This window comes from Arachis stenosperma, chromosome 7, assembly GCF_014773155.1.
Source record: "Arachis stenosperma cultivar V10309 chromosome 7, arast.V10309.gnm1.PFL2, whole genome shotgun sequence".
Lineage (NCBI taxonomy): Eukaryota > Viridiplantae > Streptophyta > Magnoliopsida > Fabales > Fabaceae > Arachis > Arachis stenosperma.
The window spans coordinates 41,391,915-41,408,136 of record NC_080383.1 but is presented as its reverse complement, the minus strand read 5'-3'; positions in this window follow the sequence as shown (position 1 = coordinate 41,408,136).

Here is a 16,222-nt window from a genome sequence, read left to right as displayed (position 1 = left end):
CCACAAGCACATGGTTAGGGACAGCTTGATTTAGCCGCTTAGGCCTGGATTTATTTCCTTGGGCCCTCCTATCCATTGATGCTCAAAGCCTTGATCCTTTTTACCCTGCTTTTGGGTTAAGGGCTATTGGCTTTTTCTGCTTGCTTTTTCTTTCTTCTTTCTTTTATTTTTCGCAAAATTTTTTTTCGCAAGCTTTGCTTCTACTTCACTGCTTTTTCTTGCTTCAAGAATCAATTTTATGATTTTTCAGATCATCATTAACATTTCTCTTGTTCATCATTCTTTCAAGAGCCAACTATTTTAACATTCACAAAATTTAATAAAAAAAATATGCACTGTTCAAGCATTCATTCAGAAGACAAAAAGTATTGCCACCACATATAAATAATTAGAATTTTCCTTATTAAGAACTCGAAAAAAAATATTGCCTCTTTATTCTAAAATTCTACTATTTTATTCATGTTTGATGATGATGAGAAAAATAAATTATAACTTAATTGGAATTAAAATCAAAGTAGAGATACTAATTACCTTTAAAATCAAGCCTCAGTTTTGAGCATTCTTGCTCAAAATTGCCTTCAAGATCATGTTTGACTCTCTGTCCATTAACAATGAACTTTTTAATAGAATCATTATCCTGAAGCTCTACGTATCCATATGGTGACACGCTTGTAATCACATATGGACCTCTCCACCGGGACTTCAATTTCCCGGGGAATAATCTGAGCCTAGAATTAAATAGCAGAACTTTCTGCCTTGGCTCAAAGACTCTAGATGACAATTTCTTATCATGCCATCTTTTTGCTTTCTCTTTGTAAACTTTTGCATTATCGAAAGCATTGAGTCTAAATTCCTCTAGCTCATTTAACTGGAGAAAATGCTTTTCTCCAGCTAACTTGGCATCAAGGTTTAGGAATCTGGTCGCCCAGTAGGCCTTATGTTCCAGTTCCACTGGCAAGTGACATGCCTTTCCATACACAAGCTGGTATGGGGAGGTCTCTATAGGGGTTTTAAATGATGTTCTGTATGCCCACAGAGCATCATCCAAGCTTCTTGCCCAATCCCTTCTACGGTTAATTACAGTCTGTTCCAGAATTCTTTTAAGTTCTCTGTTAGAGACTTCAGCTTGCTCATTTTTCTATGGATGATATGGAGTGGCTACCCTGTGGCTAACTCCATAACGAACCAAAGCAGAGTAAAGTTATTTATTGCAGAAATGAGTGCCCCCATCAGTGATTAGTACTCTAGGGGTGCCAAATCTGTTGAAGATGTGTTTCTGGAGGAATTTTAACACTGTCTTAGTGTCATTAGTGGGTGTTGCAATAGCTTCCACCCATTTGGATACAAAATCCACTACCACCAGAATATAAGTGTTTGAGTATGATGGTGGGAAAGGCCCCATGAAGTCAATACCCCATACATCAAATAACTCAATCTCCAAGATCCCTTGTTGAGGCATGGCATAACTGTGAGGCAGATTACCAGATCTTTGTCAACTATCACAATTAAGTACAAACACTCAGGAATCTTTATAGAGAGTAGGCCAGTAGAAGCCACATTGGAGGACTCTTGTGGATGTTCGCTCACTTCCAAAATGTCCTCCATATTGTGATCCATGGCAATTCCATAGGATCTTCTGCGCTTCTTCTTTAGGCACACATCTACGGATTACTCCGTCTGCACATCTCTTGAAGAGATACGGCTCATCCCAAAGATAATACTTTGCATCCGTGATCAGCTTCTTTGATTGCTACCTACTGTATTCTTTGGGTATGAATCTCACTGCCTTGTAGTTCGCAATGTCTGCAAACCATGGCACTTCTTGGATGGCAAAGAGTTGCTCATCCGGAAAGTTTTCAGAGATCTCAGTAAGAGGGAGGGACGCCCCTTCTCCTAGTTCTATTCGGGACAGGTGATCTGCTACTTGATTCTCTGTCCCTTTTCTGTCTCTTATTTCTATATCAAACTCTTGCAGAAGCAACACCCATCTTATGAGTCTGGGTTTTGAATCCTGCTTTGTGAGTAGGTATTTAAGAGCAGCATGGTCAGTATACACAATCACTTTTGATCCTACTAAATAGGATCTGAACTTGTCAATGGCGTAAACCACTGCAAGTAGCTCTTTTTCTGTGGTTGTGTAGTTCTTCTGTGCGTCATTCAAAACACGACTGGCATAGTAAATGACGTGCAGAAGCTTGTCATGCCTTTGTCCCAACACTGCACCAATGGCATGGTCACTGGCATCACACATCAATTTTCAAAAGGTAATGTCCAGTCTGGTACAGAGATGACTGGTGCTGTGACCAGCTTAGCTTTCAGAGTCTCAAACGCCTGCAGACACTCCTTATCAAAGATAAATAGCGTGTCAGCAGCTAGCAGATTACTTAGAGGTTTGGCAATTTTTGAAAAATCCTTTATAAACCTCCTATAGAATCCTGCATGCCCCAGAAAGCTTCTGATTGCCTTAACATTGGCTGGTGGTGGTAATTTTTCAATTACCTCTACCTTAGCTTGATCCACCTCTATTTCCTTGTTCGAGATTTTGTGCCCAAGGACAATTCCTTCAGTCACCATAAAGTGACATTTCTCCCAGTTTAAAACTAGGTTAGTCCCTTGGCACCTCTTTAGAACAAGTGCTAGATGGTCAAGACAGGAGCTGAATGAGTCTCCAAATACTAAAAAGTCATCCATGAAGACTTCCAGAAAATTTTCCACCATATCAGAGAAAATTGAGAGCATGCATCTTTGAAAGGTTGCAGGTGCATTGCACAGGCCAAATGGCATCCTTCTGTATGCAAATACTCTAGATGGACATGTGAATGCCATTTTCTCTTGATCCTGGGGATCTACTGCAATTTGATTATAACCTGAATATCTATCCAGGAAGCAGTAGTATTCATGACCTGCTAGTCTTTCTAGCATCTAGTCTATGAATGGTAAAGGAAAATGATCCTTTCTGGTAGCTGTATTGAGTCTTCTATAATCAATACACATACGCCACCCAGTAACTGTTCTTGTAAGAACCAGTTCATTTTTTTTCATTATGAACCACTGTCATGCCACCCTTCTTAGGGACAACTTAGACAGGGCTCACCCAGGGGCTATCAAAAATAGGATAAATGATCACAGCCTCTAGTAATTTAGTGACCTCCTTCTGTACCACTTCCTTCATGGCTGGATTTAGCCGTCTTTGTGGTTGAACCACTGGCTTGGCGTCACCTTCCAATAGAATCTTGTGCATGCATCTGGCTGGGCTAATGCCCTTAAGATCACTGATGGACCACCCAAGAGCTGTCTTGTGTGTCCTTAGCACTTGAATTAGTGCTTCCTCTTCCTATGGCTCTAAGGTGGATCTTATTATTACAGGAAAGGTATCACCTTCTCCCAGAAATGCATATTTCAGGGATGGTGGTAATGGTTTGAGCTCGGGTTTAGGAGGTTTCTCCTCTTCCTGAGGGATTTTCAGAGGTTCTATCATTCTCTCTGATTCCTCTAGATCAGGCTGAACATCTTTAAAGATATCCTCTAGCTCTGATTCGAGACTCTCAGTCATATTGACCTCTTTTACCAGAGAGTCAATAATATCAACACTCATACAGTCATTTGGGGTGTCTGGATGCTACAAAGCTTTGACAACATTCAACTTGAACTCCTCCTCATTGACTCTCAGGGTTACTTCCCCTTTTTGGACATCAATAAGGGTTCGGCCAGTTGCTAGGAAAGGTCTTCCTAGAATGAGAGTTGCACTCTTGTGCTCCTCCATTTCCAACACCACAAAGTCAGTAGAAAAGGCAAATGGCCCAACCTTGACAATCATGTCTTCAATCACGCCTGATGGGTATTTAATGGAGCCATCAGCAAGTTGGAGACATATCCGGGTTGGTTTGACTTCTTCAGTCAAACCAAGCTTTGTGATAATAGATGCAGGTATTAGGTTGATACTTGTCCCAAGATCACATAGAGCTTTCTTGGTACAAGTACCCTCTAATGTGCATGGTATCATAAAGCTTCCGGGATCTTTAAGCTTCTCAGGTAAGCTTTTCAGAATGACTACACTGCATTCTTCAGTGAGGTAAACTTTTTCAGTTTCCCTCCAATACTTCTTATGACTTAAGATCTCTTTCATGAACTTAGCATAAGAGGGTATTTGCTCAAGTGTCTCTGGAAACGGAATCTTTATTTCAAGAGTCCTGAGATAGTCTGCAAAGCGGGCAAATTGCTTATCCTGTTCTGCTTGGGGAGTTTCTGAGGATAAGGCATTTTGGCTTTGTATTCCTCAACCTTAGTTGCTGCAGGTTTATTGCCTACAGATGTAGGTTGAGAAGCCTTTTTAGAAGGGTTATTATCAGCACTTGTATGTGTCTGATCCCCCACTGGCATTTGAATGCCAGGGGTGGAAGCTGGAGTGGTGTTAGACGCCAACTCCTCACCTGTTTCTGGCGTCTGAACGCCAGAACTATGCTTCCTTTGGGCGTTCAACGCCAATTCCTTGCTTGTTTCTGGCGTTGAACGCCAGGACTAAACATGGTTTGGGCGTTCAGCACCAGCTTCCCACCCATTTTCTGGCGTTTGAACGCCAAAATTATTCCTCTCTGGGCTCTTAATGTCCTCAGATGGATTTTGGGTAGTTTTCTCATTTCTTGGCTTCCTGCTATCTTGAAGTGATGTTTTTAATGTTTTCCCACTTCTTAATTGAACTGCTTGGCACTCTTCTATTATTTGTTTTGATAGTTGCTGTTCTGTTTGCATCAACTGTACTTCCATATTCATATTAGCCATTCTTGTTTCTTGTAATATCTCCTTGAATTCGGCTAACTGTTTTGTTAGAAATTCTAATTGCTGATTGAATTCCATAGCTTGTTCTGCAGGACTGAGTTCAGCAGTCACTGTTTTAGCTTCTTCTTTCATGGAAGATTCACTGCTTAGGTACAATAAGCTCTTGAGCTTCTTCAATTGTTTTTCTCATATGTATAGATCTACCAGCTGAGTGGTCTAGAGAAATCTGAGCTCTCTCTGTAAGCCCATAATAGAAGATGTCTAACTGCACCCACTCTGAAAACATTTTAGAGGGACATTTTCTTAGCATCTCTCTGTATCTATCCCAAGCATCATAAAGAGATTCATTATCTCCTTGTTTGAAGCCTTGGATGCTCAGCCTTAGCTATGTCATCCGTTTTGGAGGAAAATAGTGATTCAGGAATTTTTCTAACAGCTGTTTCCATGTCTTTATGCTGTCCTTAGGTTGATTGTTTAACCACCTCTTAGCTTGACCTTTTACAGCGAATGGAAACAGTAATAATCTATAGACATCCTGATCTACTTCCTTATCATGTACTGTGTCAGAAATTTGTAAAAATTGTGCCAGAAACTCTGTAGGTTCTTCCTGTAAAAGACCGGAATATTGGCAACTTTGCTGCACCATGATGATGAGCTGAGGATTCAACTCAAAACTACTGACTCCGATGGAGGGTATACAGATACTACTCCCATATGAAGCAGCAGTGGGGTTAGCATATGACCCCAGAGTCCTTCTGGACTGTTCATTTCCACTTAGTTCCATGATGAAGCAAGGGAGATGATATGGATGTTGATATTATTTATTTTATTAAATATAAAAATTTATTTTCAGAATAATAAAATAAAATAAGATAAAATAAAATGAAATAAAATAAAAAAACGAAATAAAAATATAAAAATAAAAATAAAATTTGAAAATATTTTATGAAGATTTTTGAAAAAGATGAGGAGAGAGAAATTGGTTAGGATAATTTCGAAAATTTTGAGAAAAGATAAGATAGAAGATATTATTTGTAAAAGATAAATATGATAGGAAAAAGATGTAATTGAAAATTGAAAAGATATAAAAGATATTTGAAAAAGATAAATTTGTTTTGAAAAAGATATTGTGAAGATTTGAAAAATATATTTATGAGTTGAAAAGATTTTAAGAAGGAAAAGATATAGATTTGTTTTGGAAAAGATAAATTTTTTTTTTTTAAATCTTAAAAGGATAAGATTTGAAAAATTTTGAAATTGAAATCTGAATTTTAAAAAATTTCGAAAAAGTAGCTTAAAAATAGTTAGAAAAGATATTTTTTTTTTTGAATTTTGAATTTTATGATGAAAGAGAAAAACACATAAAAGATACAAGATTTAAAATTTTTAAATCTAATGCTCCTTGTTTTCGAAAATTTTGGAGGGAAAACACCAAGGAACACCAAACTTAAAAATTTTAAGATCAAAACACAAGAAAGACTCAAGAACACTTTGAAGATCCACAAGAACACCAAGAACAAAAGAAAGAACACCAAACTTAAAATTTTTAGAAAGCTTCAATAAAATTTTCGAAAATTATAAAAAGATTAACAACAAAACACCAAACTTAAAGTTTGGCACAAGATTCAATCAAAGAAAAATTTTTTTTGAAAAAGATTTTAAAAAGAAGATACCCAATTGCCAAGAACATAAGCCAACGCTCTAGCCAACTGAGCTAAAAATGTAACGTGTTTTAAAGATGTATTATTTTTATAGATAAGAATAATTTTTTTTTTTTGAAAACTAATGTTTTGAAAAAGTACAAGAAAAACAAGAAAAGACACAGAACAAGACAAACCAAAGATCAAACAAGAAAAATTGACAAGAACAATTTGAAGATCAAGGAAAAACAAAGAACACTAATTCAAAAATTTAAAGGAAATACAAGATATGCAATTGACACCAAACTTAGAACAAGACACTAAACTCACGAAAAAAATTAAAATTTGATAAAGAAAAATAATATTTTTGAAAAATTTTTGAAAAGGGAATAAAGGACTCAGAATTTAATGACTCTATAGCAACAAAAATAAATTATTCCTAATCTAAGCAAAAAAATAAACCTTTAGTTGTTCAAACTCGAATAATCCTCGGCAACGGCGCCAAAAACTTGGTGCACAAAATTTGAAATCACAATTCTTGTCACAACTTCGCACAACTAACCAACAAGTGCACTGGGTCGTCCAAGTAATACCTTACGTGAGTAAGGGTCGATCCCACGGAGATTATTGGTTTGAAGCAAGCTATGTTTATTTTATTATTCTTAGTCAGGATATCAATTATAATTATCAGTTTGAATTATTAGAAAAATAAAAGAACGTGAAATAATTACTTGTTATGCAATAATGGAGAATATGTTGGAGTTTTGGAGATGCTTTGTCCTTCTCATTTAAGCTTTCCTCTTGTATTCCTCTTCCCACACGCAAGGCTCCTTCCATGGCAAGCTATATGTAGGGTGTCACCGTTGTCAATGGCTACTTCCCATCCTCTCAGTGAAAATGGTCCAAATACTCTGTCACAGCACGGCTAATCAGCTGTTGGTTCTCGATCATGTCGGAATAGAATCCATTGATTTTTTTCCGTTTCTCATCATGCCCAACACTCGCGAGTTTGAAGCTTGTCACAGTCATCCAATCCCAGAATCCTACTCGGAATACCACAGACAAGGTTTAGACTTTCCGGATTCTCATGAATGCCGCCATCAATTCCAGCTTATACCACGAAGATTCTGATTAAAGAATCTAAGAGATACTCATTCAATCTGATGTAGAACGGAGGTGGTTTGTCAGGCACACGTTCATGGATTGAGGAAGGTGATGAGTGTCACGGATTATCACCTTCTTCATAGTTAAGCGCGAATGAACATCTTAGATAAGAACAAGCGTGTTTGAATGGAAAACAGAAGTAATTGCATTAATTCATCGAGACGCTGCAGAGCTCCTCACCCCCAACAATGGGGTTTATAGACTCATGCCGTCAAAGAGTATAAAATTCAGATCTAAAAATGTCATGAGATACAAAATAAATCTCTAAAAGTTGTTTAAATACTAAACTAGTAACATAGGTTTACAGAGAATGAGTAAACTAAGATAATTGGTGCAGAAATCTACTTCTGGGGCCCACTTGGTGTGTGTTGGGGCTGAGACTAAAGCTTTTCACGTGCCTGGGCTATTTCTGGAGTTGAACGCCAGGTTGTAACGTGTTTTTGGCGTTGAACTCCAACTTGTAACCTGTTTCTAGCGCTGGACGCCAGACTGCAACATGAAACTGGCGTTGAACGCCAGTTTACGTCATCTATCTTCGCGCAAAGTATGGACTATTTTATATTGCTGGAAAGCCCTGGATGTCTACTTTCTAACCCAATTGAGAGCTTGCCAATTGGACTCCCGTAGCTCCAAAAAATTCATTCTGAGTGTAGGGAGGTTAGAACCAACAGCATCAGCAGTCCTTTTTTCAGCCTAAATCATATTTTTGCTCAGCTCCCTCAATTTCAGCCAGAAAATACCTGAAATCACAGAAAAATACACAAACTCATAGTAAAGTCCAGAAATGTGATTTTTGCTTAAAAACTAATAAAACTCTATTAAAAACTAATTAAAACATACTAAAATCTACATGAAATTACCCCTAAAAAGCGTATAAAATATCCGCTCATCAGCATTTAACGCCAGGATTGTGGGGAGGAGGTAAATTCGTTTTCAATTCACATTTTTTCAAATTTTTATGTTTCAATTCATGATTTCTTGCATAAACATATTACAAACTCTAATCTTTCAACTTCAATTCCAAAAATTTTTAATCCTAAACATGTTTCTTAATTTTTCTTCAATATCTTTTCAAACCTTTTTCAAAACTCAATTATCTTTTTGAATTCTTTTCAAATATTTTTAATTTCTTCTCAAATCTTTTTCAAAATCTCATCATATCTTTTGAATTTTCAAAATTGCCTCTCCTTCTATTCCTCTCCTTTCCTTTCTTTTGCTTGAGGACAAGCAAACCTCTAAGTTTGGTGTGTTTTTCCGTGATCACTGAGCTAAAACTCATCAAGATCATGGCACCTAAGGGAAAACAAACTACTTCAAGAGGCAAGAAAGAGAATATTCCAAAACCACTTTGGAATTAAGAGAAGTTTTTAACCAAAGAACATGCAGACCATTACTACAAAATAATGGGTCTGAGATCAGTGATCCCGAAAGTTAAATTCGATCTGAAAGAAGACGAATATCCGGAGATACAGGAGCTGAAGCGCCAGAAGCTGTCTCTTGAAGGAACAGACACCCCACAGACTAGAGGAACATCCACTTCCCAAAATAAAGGTTATTGAGTTCTAAATTTTAGCTTTAACTCTGTGATAGTTGTTATTATAGGAATTTACCTTAGAAGTTATATAGGAGTAGTAGTAATTAGTATATCTATTTTGATTTTATTTTCAATTAAGTTATAATTTATTTTTCTCATCATCATCAAACATGAATAAAATAGTAGATTTTTAGAATAAAGAGGTAATTTATATTTTTCGAGTTTTTATTAAGGAAATTTCTAATTATTTAGATGTGGTGGCAATACTTTTTATCTTCTGAATGAATGTTTGAACAGTGCATATTTTTTATATTGAATTTTATGAATGTTAAGATTGTTGGCTCCTGAAAGAATGATGAACAAGAGAAATGTTATTGATGATCTGAAAAATCATGAAATTGATTCTTGAAGAAAGAAAAAGCAGTGAAAAAAAAAAACTTGCGAAAAAAAAAAGCAAAAGAGGTAGAAAAAGCCAATAGCCTTTTAAACTAAAAGGCAAGGGTGAAAAGGATCCAAGGCTTTGAGCATCAATGGATAGGAGGGACCAAGAAAATAAATCCAGGCCTAAGCGGCTAAATCAAGCTGTCCCTAACCATGTGCTTGTGGCATGCAGGTCCAAGTGAAAAGCTTGAGACTGAGTGGTTAAAGTCGTGATCCAAAGCAAAAGAGTGTGCTTAAGAACTCTGGACACCTCTAATTGGGGACTTTAGCAAAGCTAAGTCACAATCTGAAAAGGTTCATCCAGTTATGTGTCTGTGGCATTTATGTATCTAGTGGTAATACTGGAAAACAAAGTGCTTAGGGCCACGGCCAAGACTCATCAAATAACTGTGTTCAAGAATCAACATACTAAACTAGGAGAATCAATAATACTATCTGAATTCTAAGTTCCTATGGATGCCAATCATTTTGGATTTCAAAGGATAAACTGAGATGCCAAAACTGTTCAGAAGCAAAAAGCTACTAGTCCCGCTCATCTAATTAGAATCTGAGCTTCACTTGAAACTCTGAGATATTATTGCTTCTTAATTTCTTTTTATCCTACTTTATTTATCTAGTTGCTTGAGGACAAGCATCAGTTTAAGTTTGCTGTTGTGATAAGCGGATAATTTATACGCTTTTTGGGGATAATTTCATGTAGATTTTAGTATGTTTTAGTTAGTTTTTAATAGAATTTTATTAGCTTTTAAGCAAAAATCATACTTCTGGACTTTACTATGAGTTTGTGTGTTTTTCTGTGATTTCAGGTATTTTCTGGCTGAAATTGAGGGAGCTGAGCAAAAATCTGATTTAGGCTGAAAAAAGACTGCTGATGTTGTTGGATTCTGACCTCCCTGCACTCGGATTGCATTTTTTGAAGCTACAGGAGTCCAATTGGCGCGCTCTCAATTGGGTTGGAAAGTAGACACCCAGGGCTTTCTAATATATAATAGTCCATACTTTGCGTGAAGATAGACGACGTAAACTAGCGTTGAACGCCAGTTCCATGTTGCAGTCTGGCGTTCTGCGCCAGAAACAGGTTGCAAGTTAGAGTTCAACGCCAAAAACAGGTTACAACCTGGCGTTCAACTCCAGAAACAGCCCAGGCATGTGAAAAGCTTAAGTCTCAGCCCCAGCACACACCAAGTGGGCTCCAGAAGTGGATTTCTGCACTATCCATCTTAGTTTACTCATTTTCTGTAAACCTAGGTTACTAATTTAGTATTTAAACAACTTTTAGAGACTTATTTTGTATCTCATGACATTTTAAATCTGAATTATATACTCTTTGACGGTATGAGTCTCTAAACTCCATTGTTGGGGGTGAGGAGCTCTGCAGCGTCTCGATGAATTAATGCAATTATTTCTGTTTTCCATTCAAACATGCTTGTTCCTGTCTAAGATGTTCATTCGTGCTTCACTATGAAGAAGGTGATGATCCGTGACACTCATCGCCTGACAACCACCTTTGTTTTACATTAGGTTGGATGAGTATCTCTTAGATTCCTTAATCAAAATCTTCGTGGTATAAGCTAGAATTGTTGGCGGCATTCATGAGGGTCTGGAAAGTCTAAACCTTGTCTGTGGTATTCCGAGTAGGATTCTGGGATTGGATGACTGTGACGAACTTCAAACTCGCGAGTGTTGGGCATAATGACAGACGCAAAAGGATCAATGGATCTTATTCCGACATGATCGAGAACCAACAGATGATTAGTCGTGCTGTGACAGAGCATTTGGACCATTTTCACTGAGAGGATGGGAAGTAGCCATTGACAACGGTGACACCCTACATACAGCTTGCCATGGAAGGAGCCTTGCGTGTGTGAAGAAGAGGACAAGAGAAAAGCTTAAATTTAGAGGATAAAGCATCTCCAAAACTCCAAGATATTCTCCATTACTGCATAATAAGTATTTATTCATGCTATTTTATCTTTTACAATCGAGGCTAAAGAATCCTATTGGTATCCTGACTAAGATTAATAAGATAACCATAGCTTGCTTCAAACCAACAATCTCCGTGGGATTCGACCCTTACTCACGTAAGGTATCACTTGGACGACCCAGTGCACTTACTAGTTAGTTGTGCGGATTGCAAAAGTGTGATTGCAATTTCGTGCACTACTGTGCCTGGTATTTTTCATCCGAGACGAGAAATCTGACAGTTGATTAGTCGTACAGAAACCGTAGCTGAACCATTTTCACTGAGAGGACAGATGGTAGCCATTGACAACGGTGATCCACCAACATACAGCTTGCCATTGAAGGGAGCACGCATGATTAGATGAAGACAATAGGAAAGCAGAGGTTCAGAAGCAACAAAGCATCTCCAACGCTTATCTGAAATTCCCACCAATGAACTACATAAGTATCTTTATTTTAATTTGCATTTTATTTATCTTTCAATTATCAAAACTCATAACCAATTGAATCCACCTGACTAAGATTTACAGAATGACCATAGCTTGCTTCAAGCCGACAATCTCCGTGGGATCGACCCTTACTCACGTAAGGTTTTATTGCTTGGACGACCCAATGCACTTGCTGGTTAGTTGTACCGGAGTTGTGAAAAGTGTGATCACAATTTCGTGCACCAAGTTTTTGGCGCCGTTGCCGGGGATTGTTCGAGTTTGGACAACTGACGGTTCATCTTGTTGCTTAGATTGGAAAATTTTATTTGATGTTTAAGCTTTTAATTTTTATTTTCGAAAAATACAAAAAAAATTTAAAAATCATAAAAACCAAAAAAATTTTGTGTTTCTTGTTTGAGTCTAGTGTCAAATTTTAAGTTTGGTATCTTGCATATCTTTAATCTTTCTTAGATTTTCGAAAATTCATCATGTGTTCTTTCTTGATCTTTAAGTTGTTCTTGATGATTTTCTTTGTTTAATCTTATGATTTTCTTGTTTTGTGTTTTATATTGTTTTTCATATGCATTTTCGAATCCATAGTGTCTAAACATTCAAAATTTCTAAGTTTGGTGTCTTGCATGTCTTTCTTTTCTTAAAAAATTTCAAAAATATCTTCTTGACATTCAAAGTGTTTTTGCATGCATTATTTGTTTTGATCTTAAAATTTTATATTTTGTTTTATTTTGTTGTTTTTCTCTTTTCTTATTAAAAATTCAAAAGTCAAAAAAATATCTTTTCCTTTTTCTTCTCATAATTTTTAAAATTTTGAGTTGACTTGGTCAAAAAATTTTAAAATTTAGTTGTTTCTTGTTAGTCAAGTCAAAATTTCAAATTAAAAAAATAAATAAATAAATAAAATATATATATATATGTCTTTTCAGTAAATAATATAGAAAAATGAAAGATCAGAACATAAAGCAGAAGAATCACAGAGAGAAAGAGCTCACTGGCGTTAAAATGCCAGTAAAGAGGCACTTTGGGCATTAAACGCCAGAATGGCTATCATTTTGGGCGTTTAACGCCAGTAAAGGTGTCATTCTAGGCATTAAACGCTAGAAGTGGGCGTTTAACGCCAGAAACAGCGGCATCCTGGGCGTTCAGAAAAACGCCCAGTAACAAGGGATTTCTGGCATTTAACGCCAGGGTACCTGGCTGGGCGTTAAACGCCCAAAATGGCTACCAGATGGGCGTTAAACGCCAGAATGGCTATCATTCTGGGTGTTTAACGCCAGAACAGCAAGGGAGAGGTAATTTCGTTTCTAATTCATTTTTTTTCGAATTTTCGTGTTTTTATCCATAATATTAAATGGCTATCTTTTTCATCTCTTTTAAATTTTAAAATCTTATCTTTTTATATCATCTTTTTCTATCTTATCTTTTTCTTTTATTTTTCTTTTAATATTTTTGAAAATTTTAAAACTAATTTTTCAAAATCTTTTTCTTAATTTTATTTCATAATTTTTGAAAACCTTGCTAACAATTAATGTTTTGTTTCAAAATTTCAAGTTTGTTACTTTCTTGTTAAGAAATGTTCAATCTTTAAATTCTAGAATCATATCTTTTAGTTTCTTGTTAGTCAAGTCATCAACTTTAATTTTAAAAATCAAATCTTTTTAATTTCTCTTTCAACTCTTTTTCAAAATAAATTTCAATCATATCTTTTTAAAATTTTAATTTCAAAATCTTTTTCTAACTTCTTATCTTTTCAAAATTATTTTCAAATCTTTTTTAACTAACCACTTGACTTGTTGGTTTTAATTTTAAAGGAGCTTACTATTTCTTATGTTTTTCAAAACCTCCTAACTATTTCTTTCACTTCTAATTTTCGAAAATCACCCACCACTTTTTCAAAATTCTTTTTAATTAACTAATTATTTTAAATTCTAATTTTATTTTATTTCTTTTAATATTTTGGAAACCAACTTAGTTAATTAAATAAAAATAAAAATATTTTTCTTTTCCCTCTTTTAAAATTCAAATACTCTCTCTCTCTCTCTCTCATCTCTTTCTATTTATTTGCTAACACTTCTCTTCTACTCATAATTCGAACCCCTCTCTCTTCTATCTGTTCGAATTACTCATCTCCTTTTTCTTCTATTTTTCTATTCTTCTATTATTCTATTCTTATACTCACATAAAGGAATCTCTATACTGTGACATAGAGGATTCCACTACTCCCTTTGTTCTATTCTTTTTCATATGAGTAGGAACAAGGATAAGGACATTCTTGTTGAAGATGATCCTGAACCTGAAAGGACTTTGAAGAGGAAGCTAAGAGAAGCTAAAGCACAACACTCTGGAGAGGACCTTACAAAAAATCTCGAAAAGGAAGCAGACATGGCAGCTGAACCCAACAACAATGCTAGAGACGCAAGGAAGTGCTTGGTGACTATACTGCACCAACTTCCAACTTCTATGGAAGAAGCATCTCAATTCCTGGCATTGGAGCAAACAACTTTGAGCTTAAAGCCTCAATTAGTTTCTCTAATGCAGTAGAATTGCAAATTTCATGGACTTCCATCAGAAGATCCTCATCAGTTCTTAGCTGAATTCTTGCAGATCTGTGATACTGTTAAGACCAATGGGGTTGATCCTGAGGTCTACAGACTTATGCTTTTCCCCTTTGCTGTAAGAGACAGAGCTAGGATATAGTTGGACTCACAACCTAGAGAAAGCCTGAACTCTTGGGATAAGTTGGTCACTGCTTTCTTGGCCAACTTCTTTCCACCTCAAAAGATGAGCAAGCTTAGAGTGGACGTCCAAACCTTCAGACAGAAAGAAGGTGAATCCCTCAATGAATCTTGGTAAAGATACAAGCAATTGATCAAAATGTGTCCTTCTGACATGCTTTCAGAATGAAGCATCTTGGATATATTCTATGATAGTCTATTTGAATTATCCAAGATATCATTGGACCACTCTTCTAGTGGATCTCTTCATGTGAAAAGAACCCCTGCTGAAGCTCATGAACTCATTGAGGTGGTTGCAAATAATCAGTTCATGTACACTTCTGAAAGAAATCCTATGAGTAATGGGATGACTCAGAAGAAAGGAGTTTTTGAGATTGATACTTTGAATGCCATATTGGCTCAGAACAAAATATTGACTCAGCAACTCAATATGATTTTTCAGAATCTGACTAGATTGCAAGCTGCATCCGGCAGTACTAAAGAAGCCTCCTCTGAAGGAGAAGTTTATGACCCTGAGAATCCTACAATGGAAGAGGTGAATTATATGGGAGAATCCTATGGAAACACCTATAATCTTTCATGGAGAAATCATCCAAATTTTTCATGGAAGGATCAACAGAAGCCTCAACAAGGCTTCAAAAAATAATAATGGTGGGAGAAATAGGTTTGGCAATAGCAAGCCTTTTCCATCATCTTCTCAGCAACAGATAGAGAATTCTGAGCAGAGCCCCTCTGACTTAGCAAACATAGTCTCTGATCTATCTAAGGCCACTCTCAGTTTTATGACTGAAACAAGGTCCTCCATCAGAAATTTGGAGGCACAAGTGGGTCAGCTGAGTAAAAGAGTTTCTGAAACACCTCCTAGTACTCTCCCAAGCAATACATAAGAGAATCCAAAGAGAGAGTGCAAGGCCATCAATATAACCAAAAAGGCCGAACCTATAGAGGAGGAAGAGGTAGTGATTTCCAGTGAGGAAGACCTCAATGGACGCCCAGCAGCCAATAAGGAAGTCCCTAATGAGGAATCAAAGGAATCTGAGGCTCATATAGAGACCATAGAGATTCCACTAAACTTCCTATTACCATTCATGAACTCTGATGAGTATTGATGAGCGGATAATTATACGCTTTTTGGCATTGTTTTTAGGTAGTTTTTAGTAGGATCAAGCTACTTTTAGGGATGTTTTTATTAGTTTTTATGCAAAATTCACATTTCTGGACTTCACTATGAGTTTGTGTGTTTTTCTGTAATTTCAGGTATTTTCTGGCTGAAATTGAGGGACCTGAGCAAAAATCTGATAGGAGGCTGACAAAGGACTGCTGATGCTGTTGGATTCTAACCTTCCTGCATTCGAGATGGATTTTCTGGAGCTAAAAAACTCCAAATGGTGCGCTCTCAACAGCGTTGGAAAGTAGACATCCAGAGCTTTCCAGCAATATATAATAGTTTATACTTTATTCGAGCTTAGACGATGCAAACTGGCGTTCAACGCCAGTTCCATGCTGCATTCTAGAGTAAAACGCTAG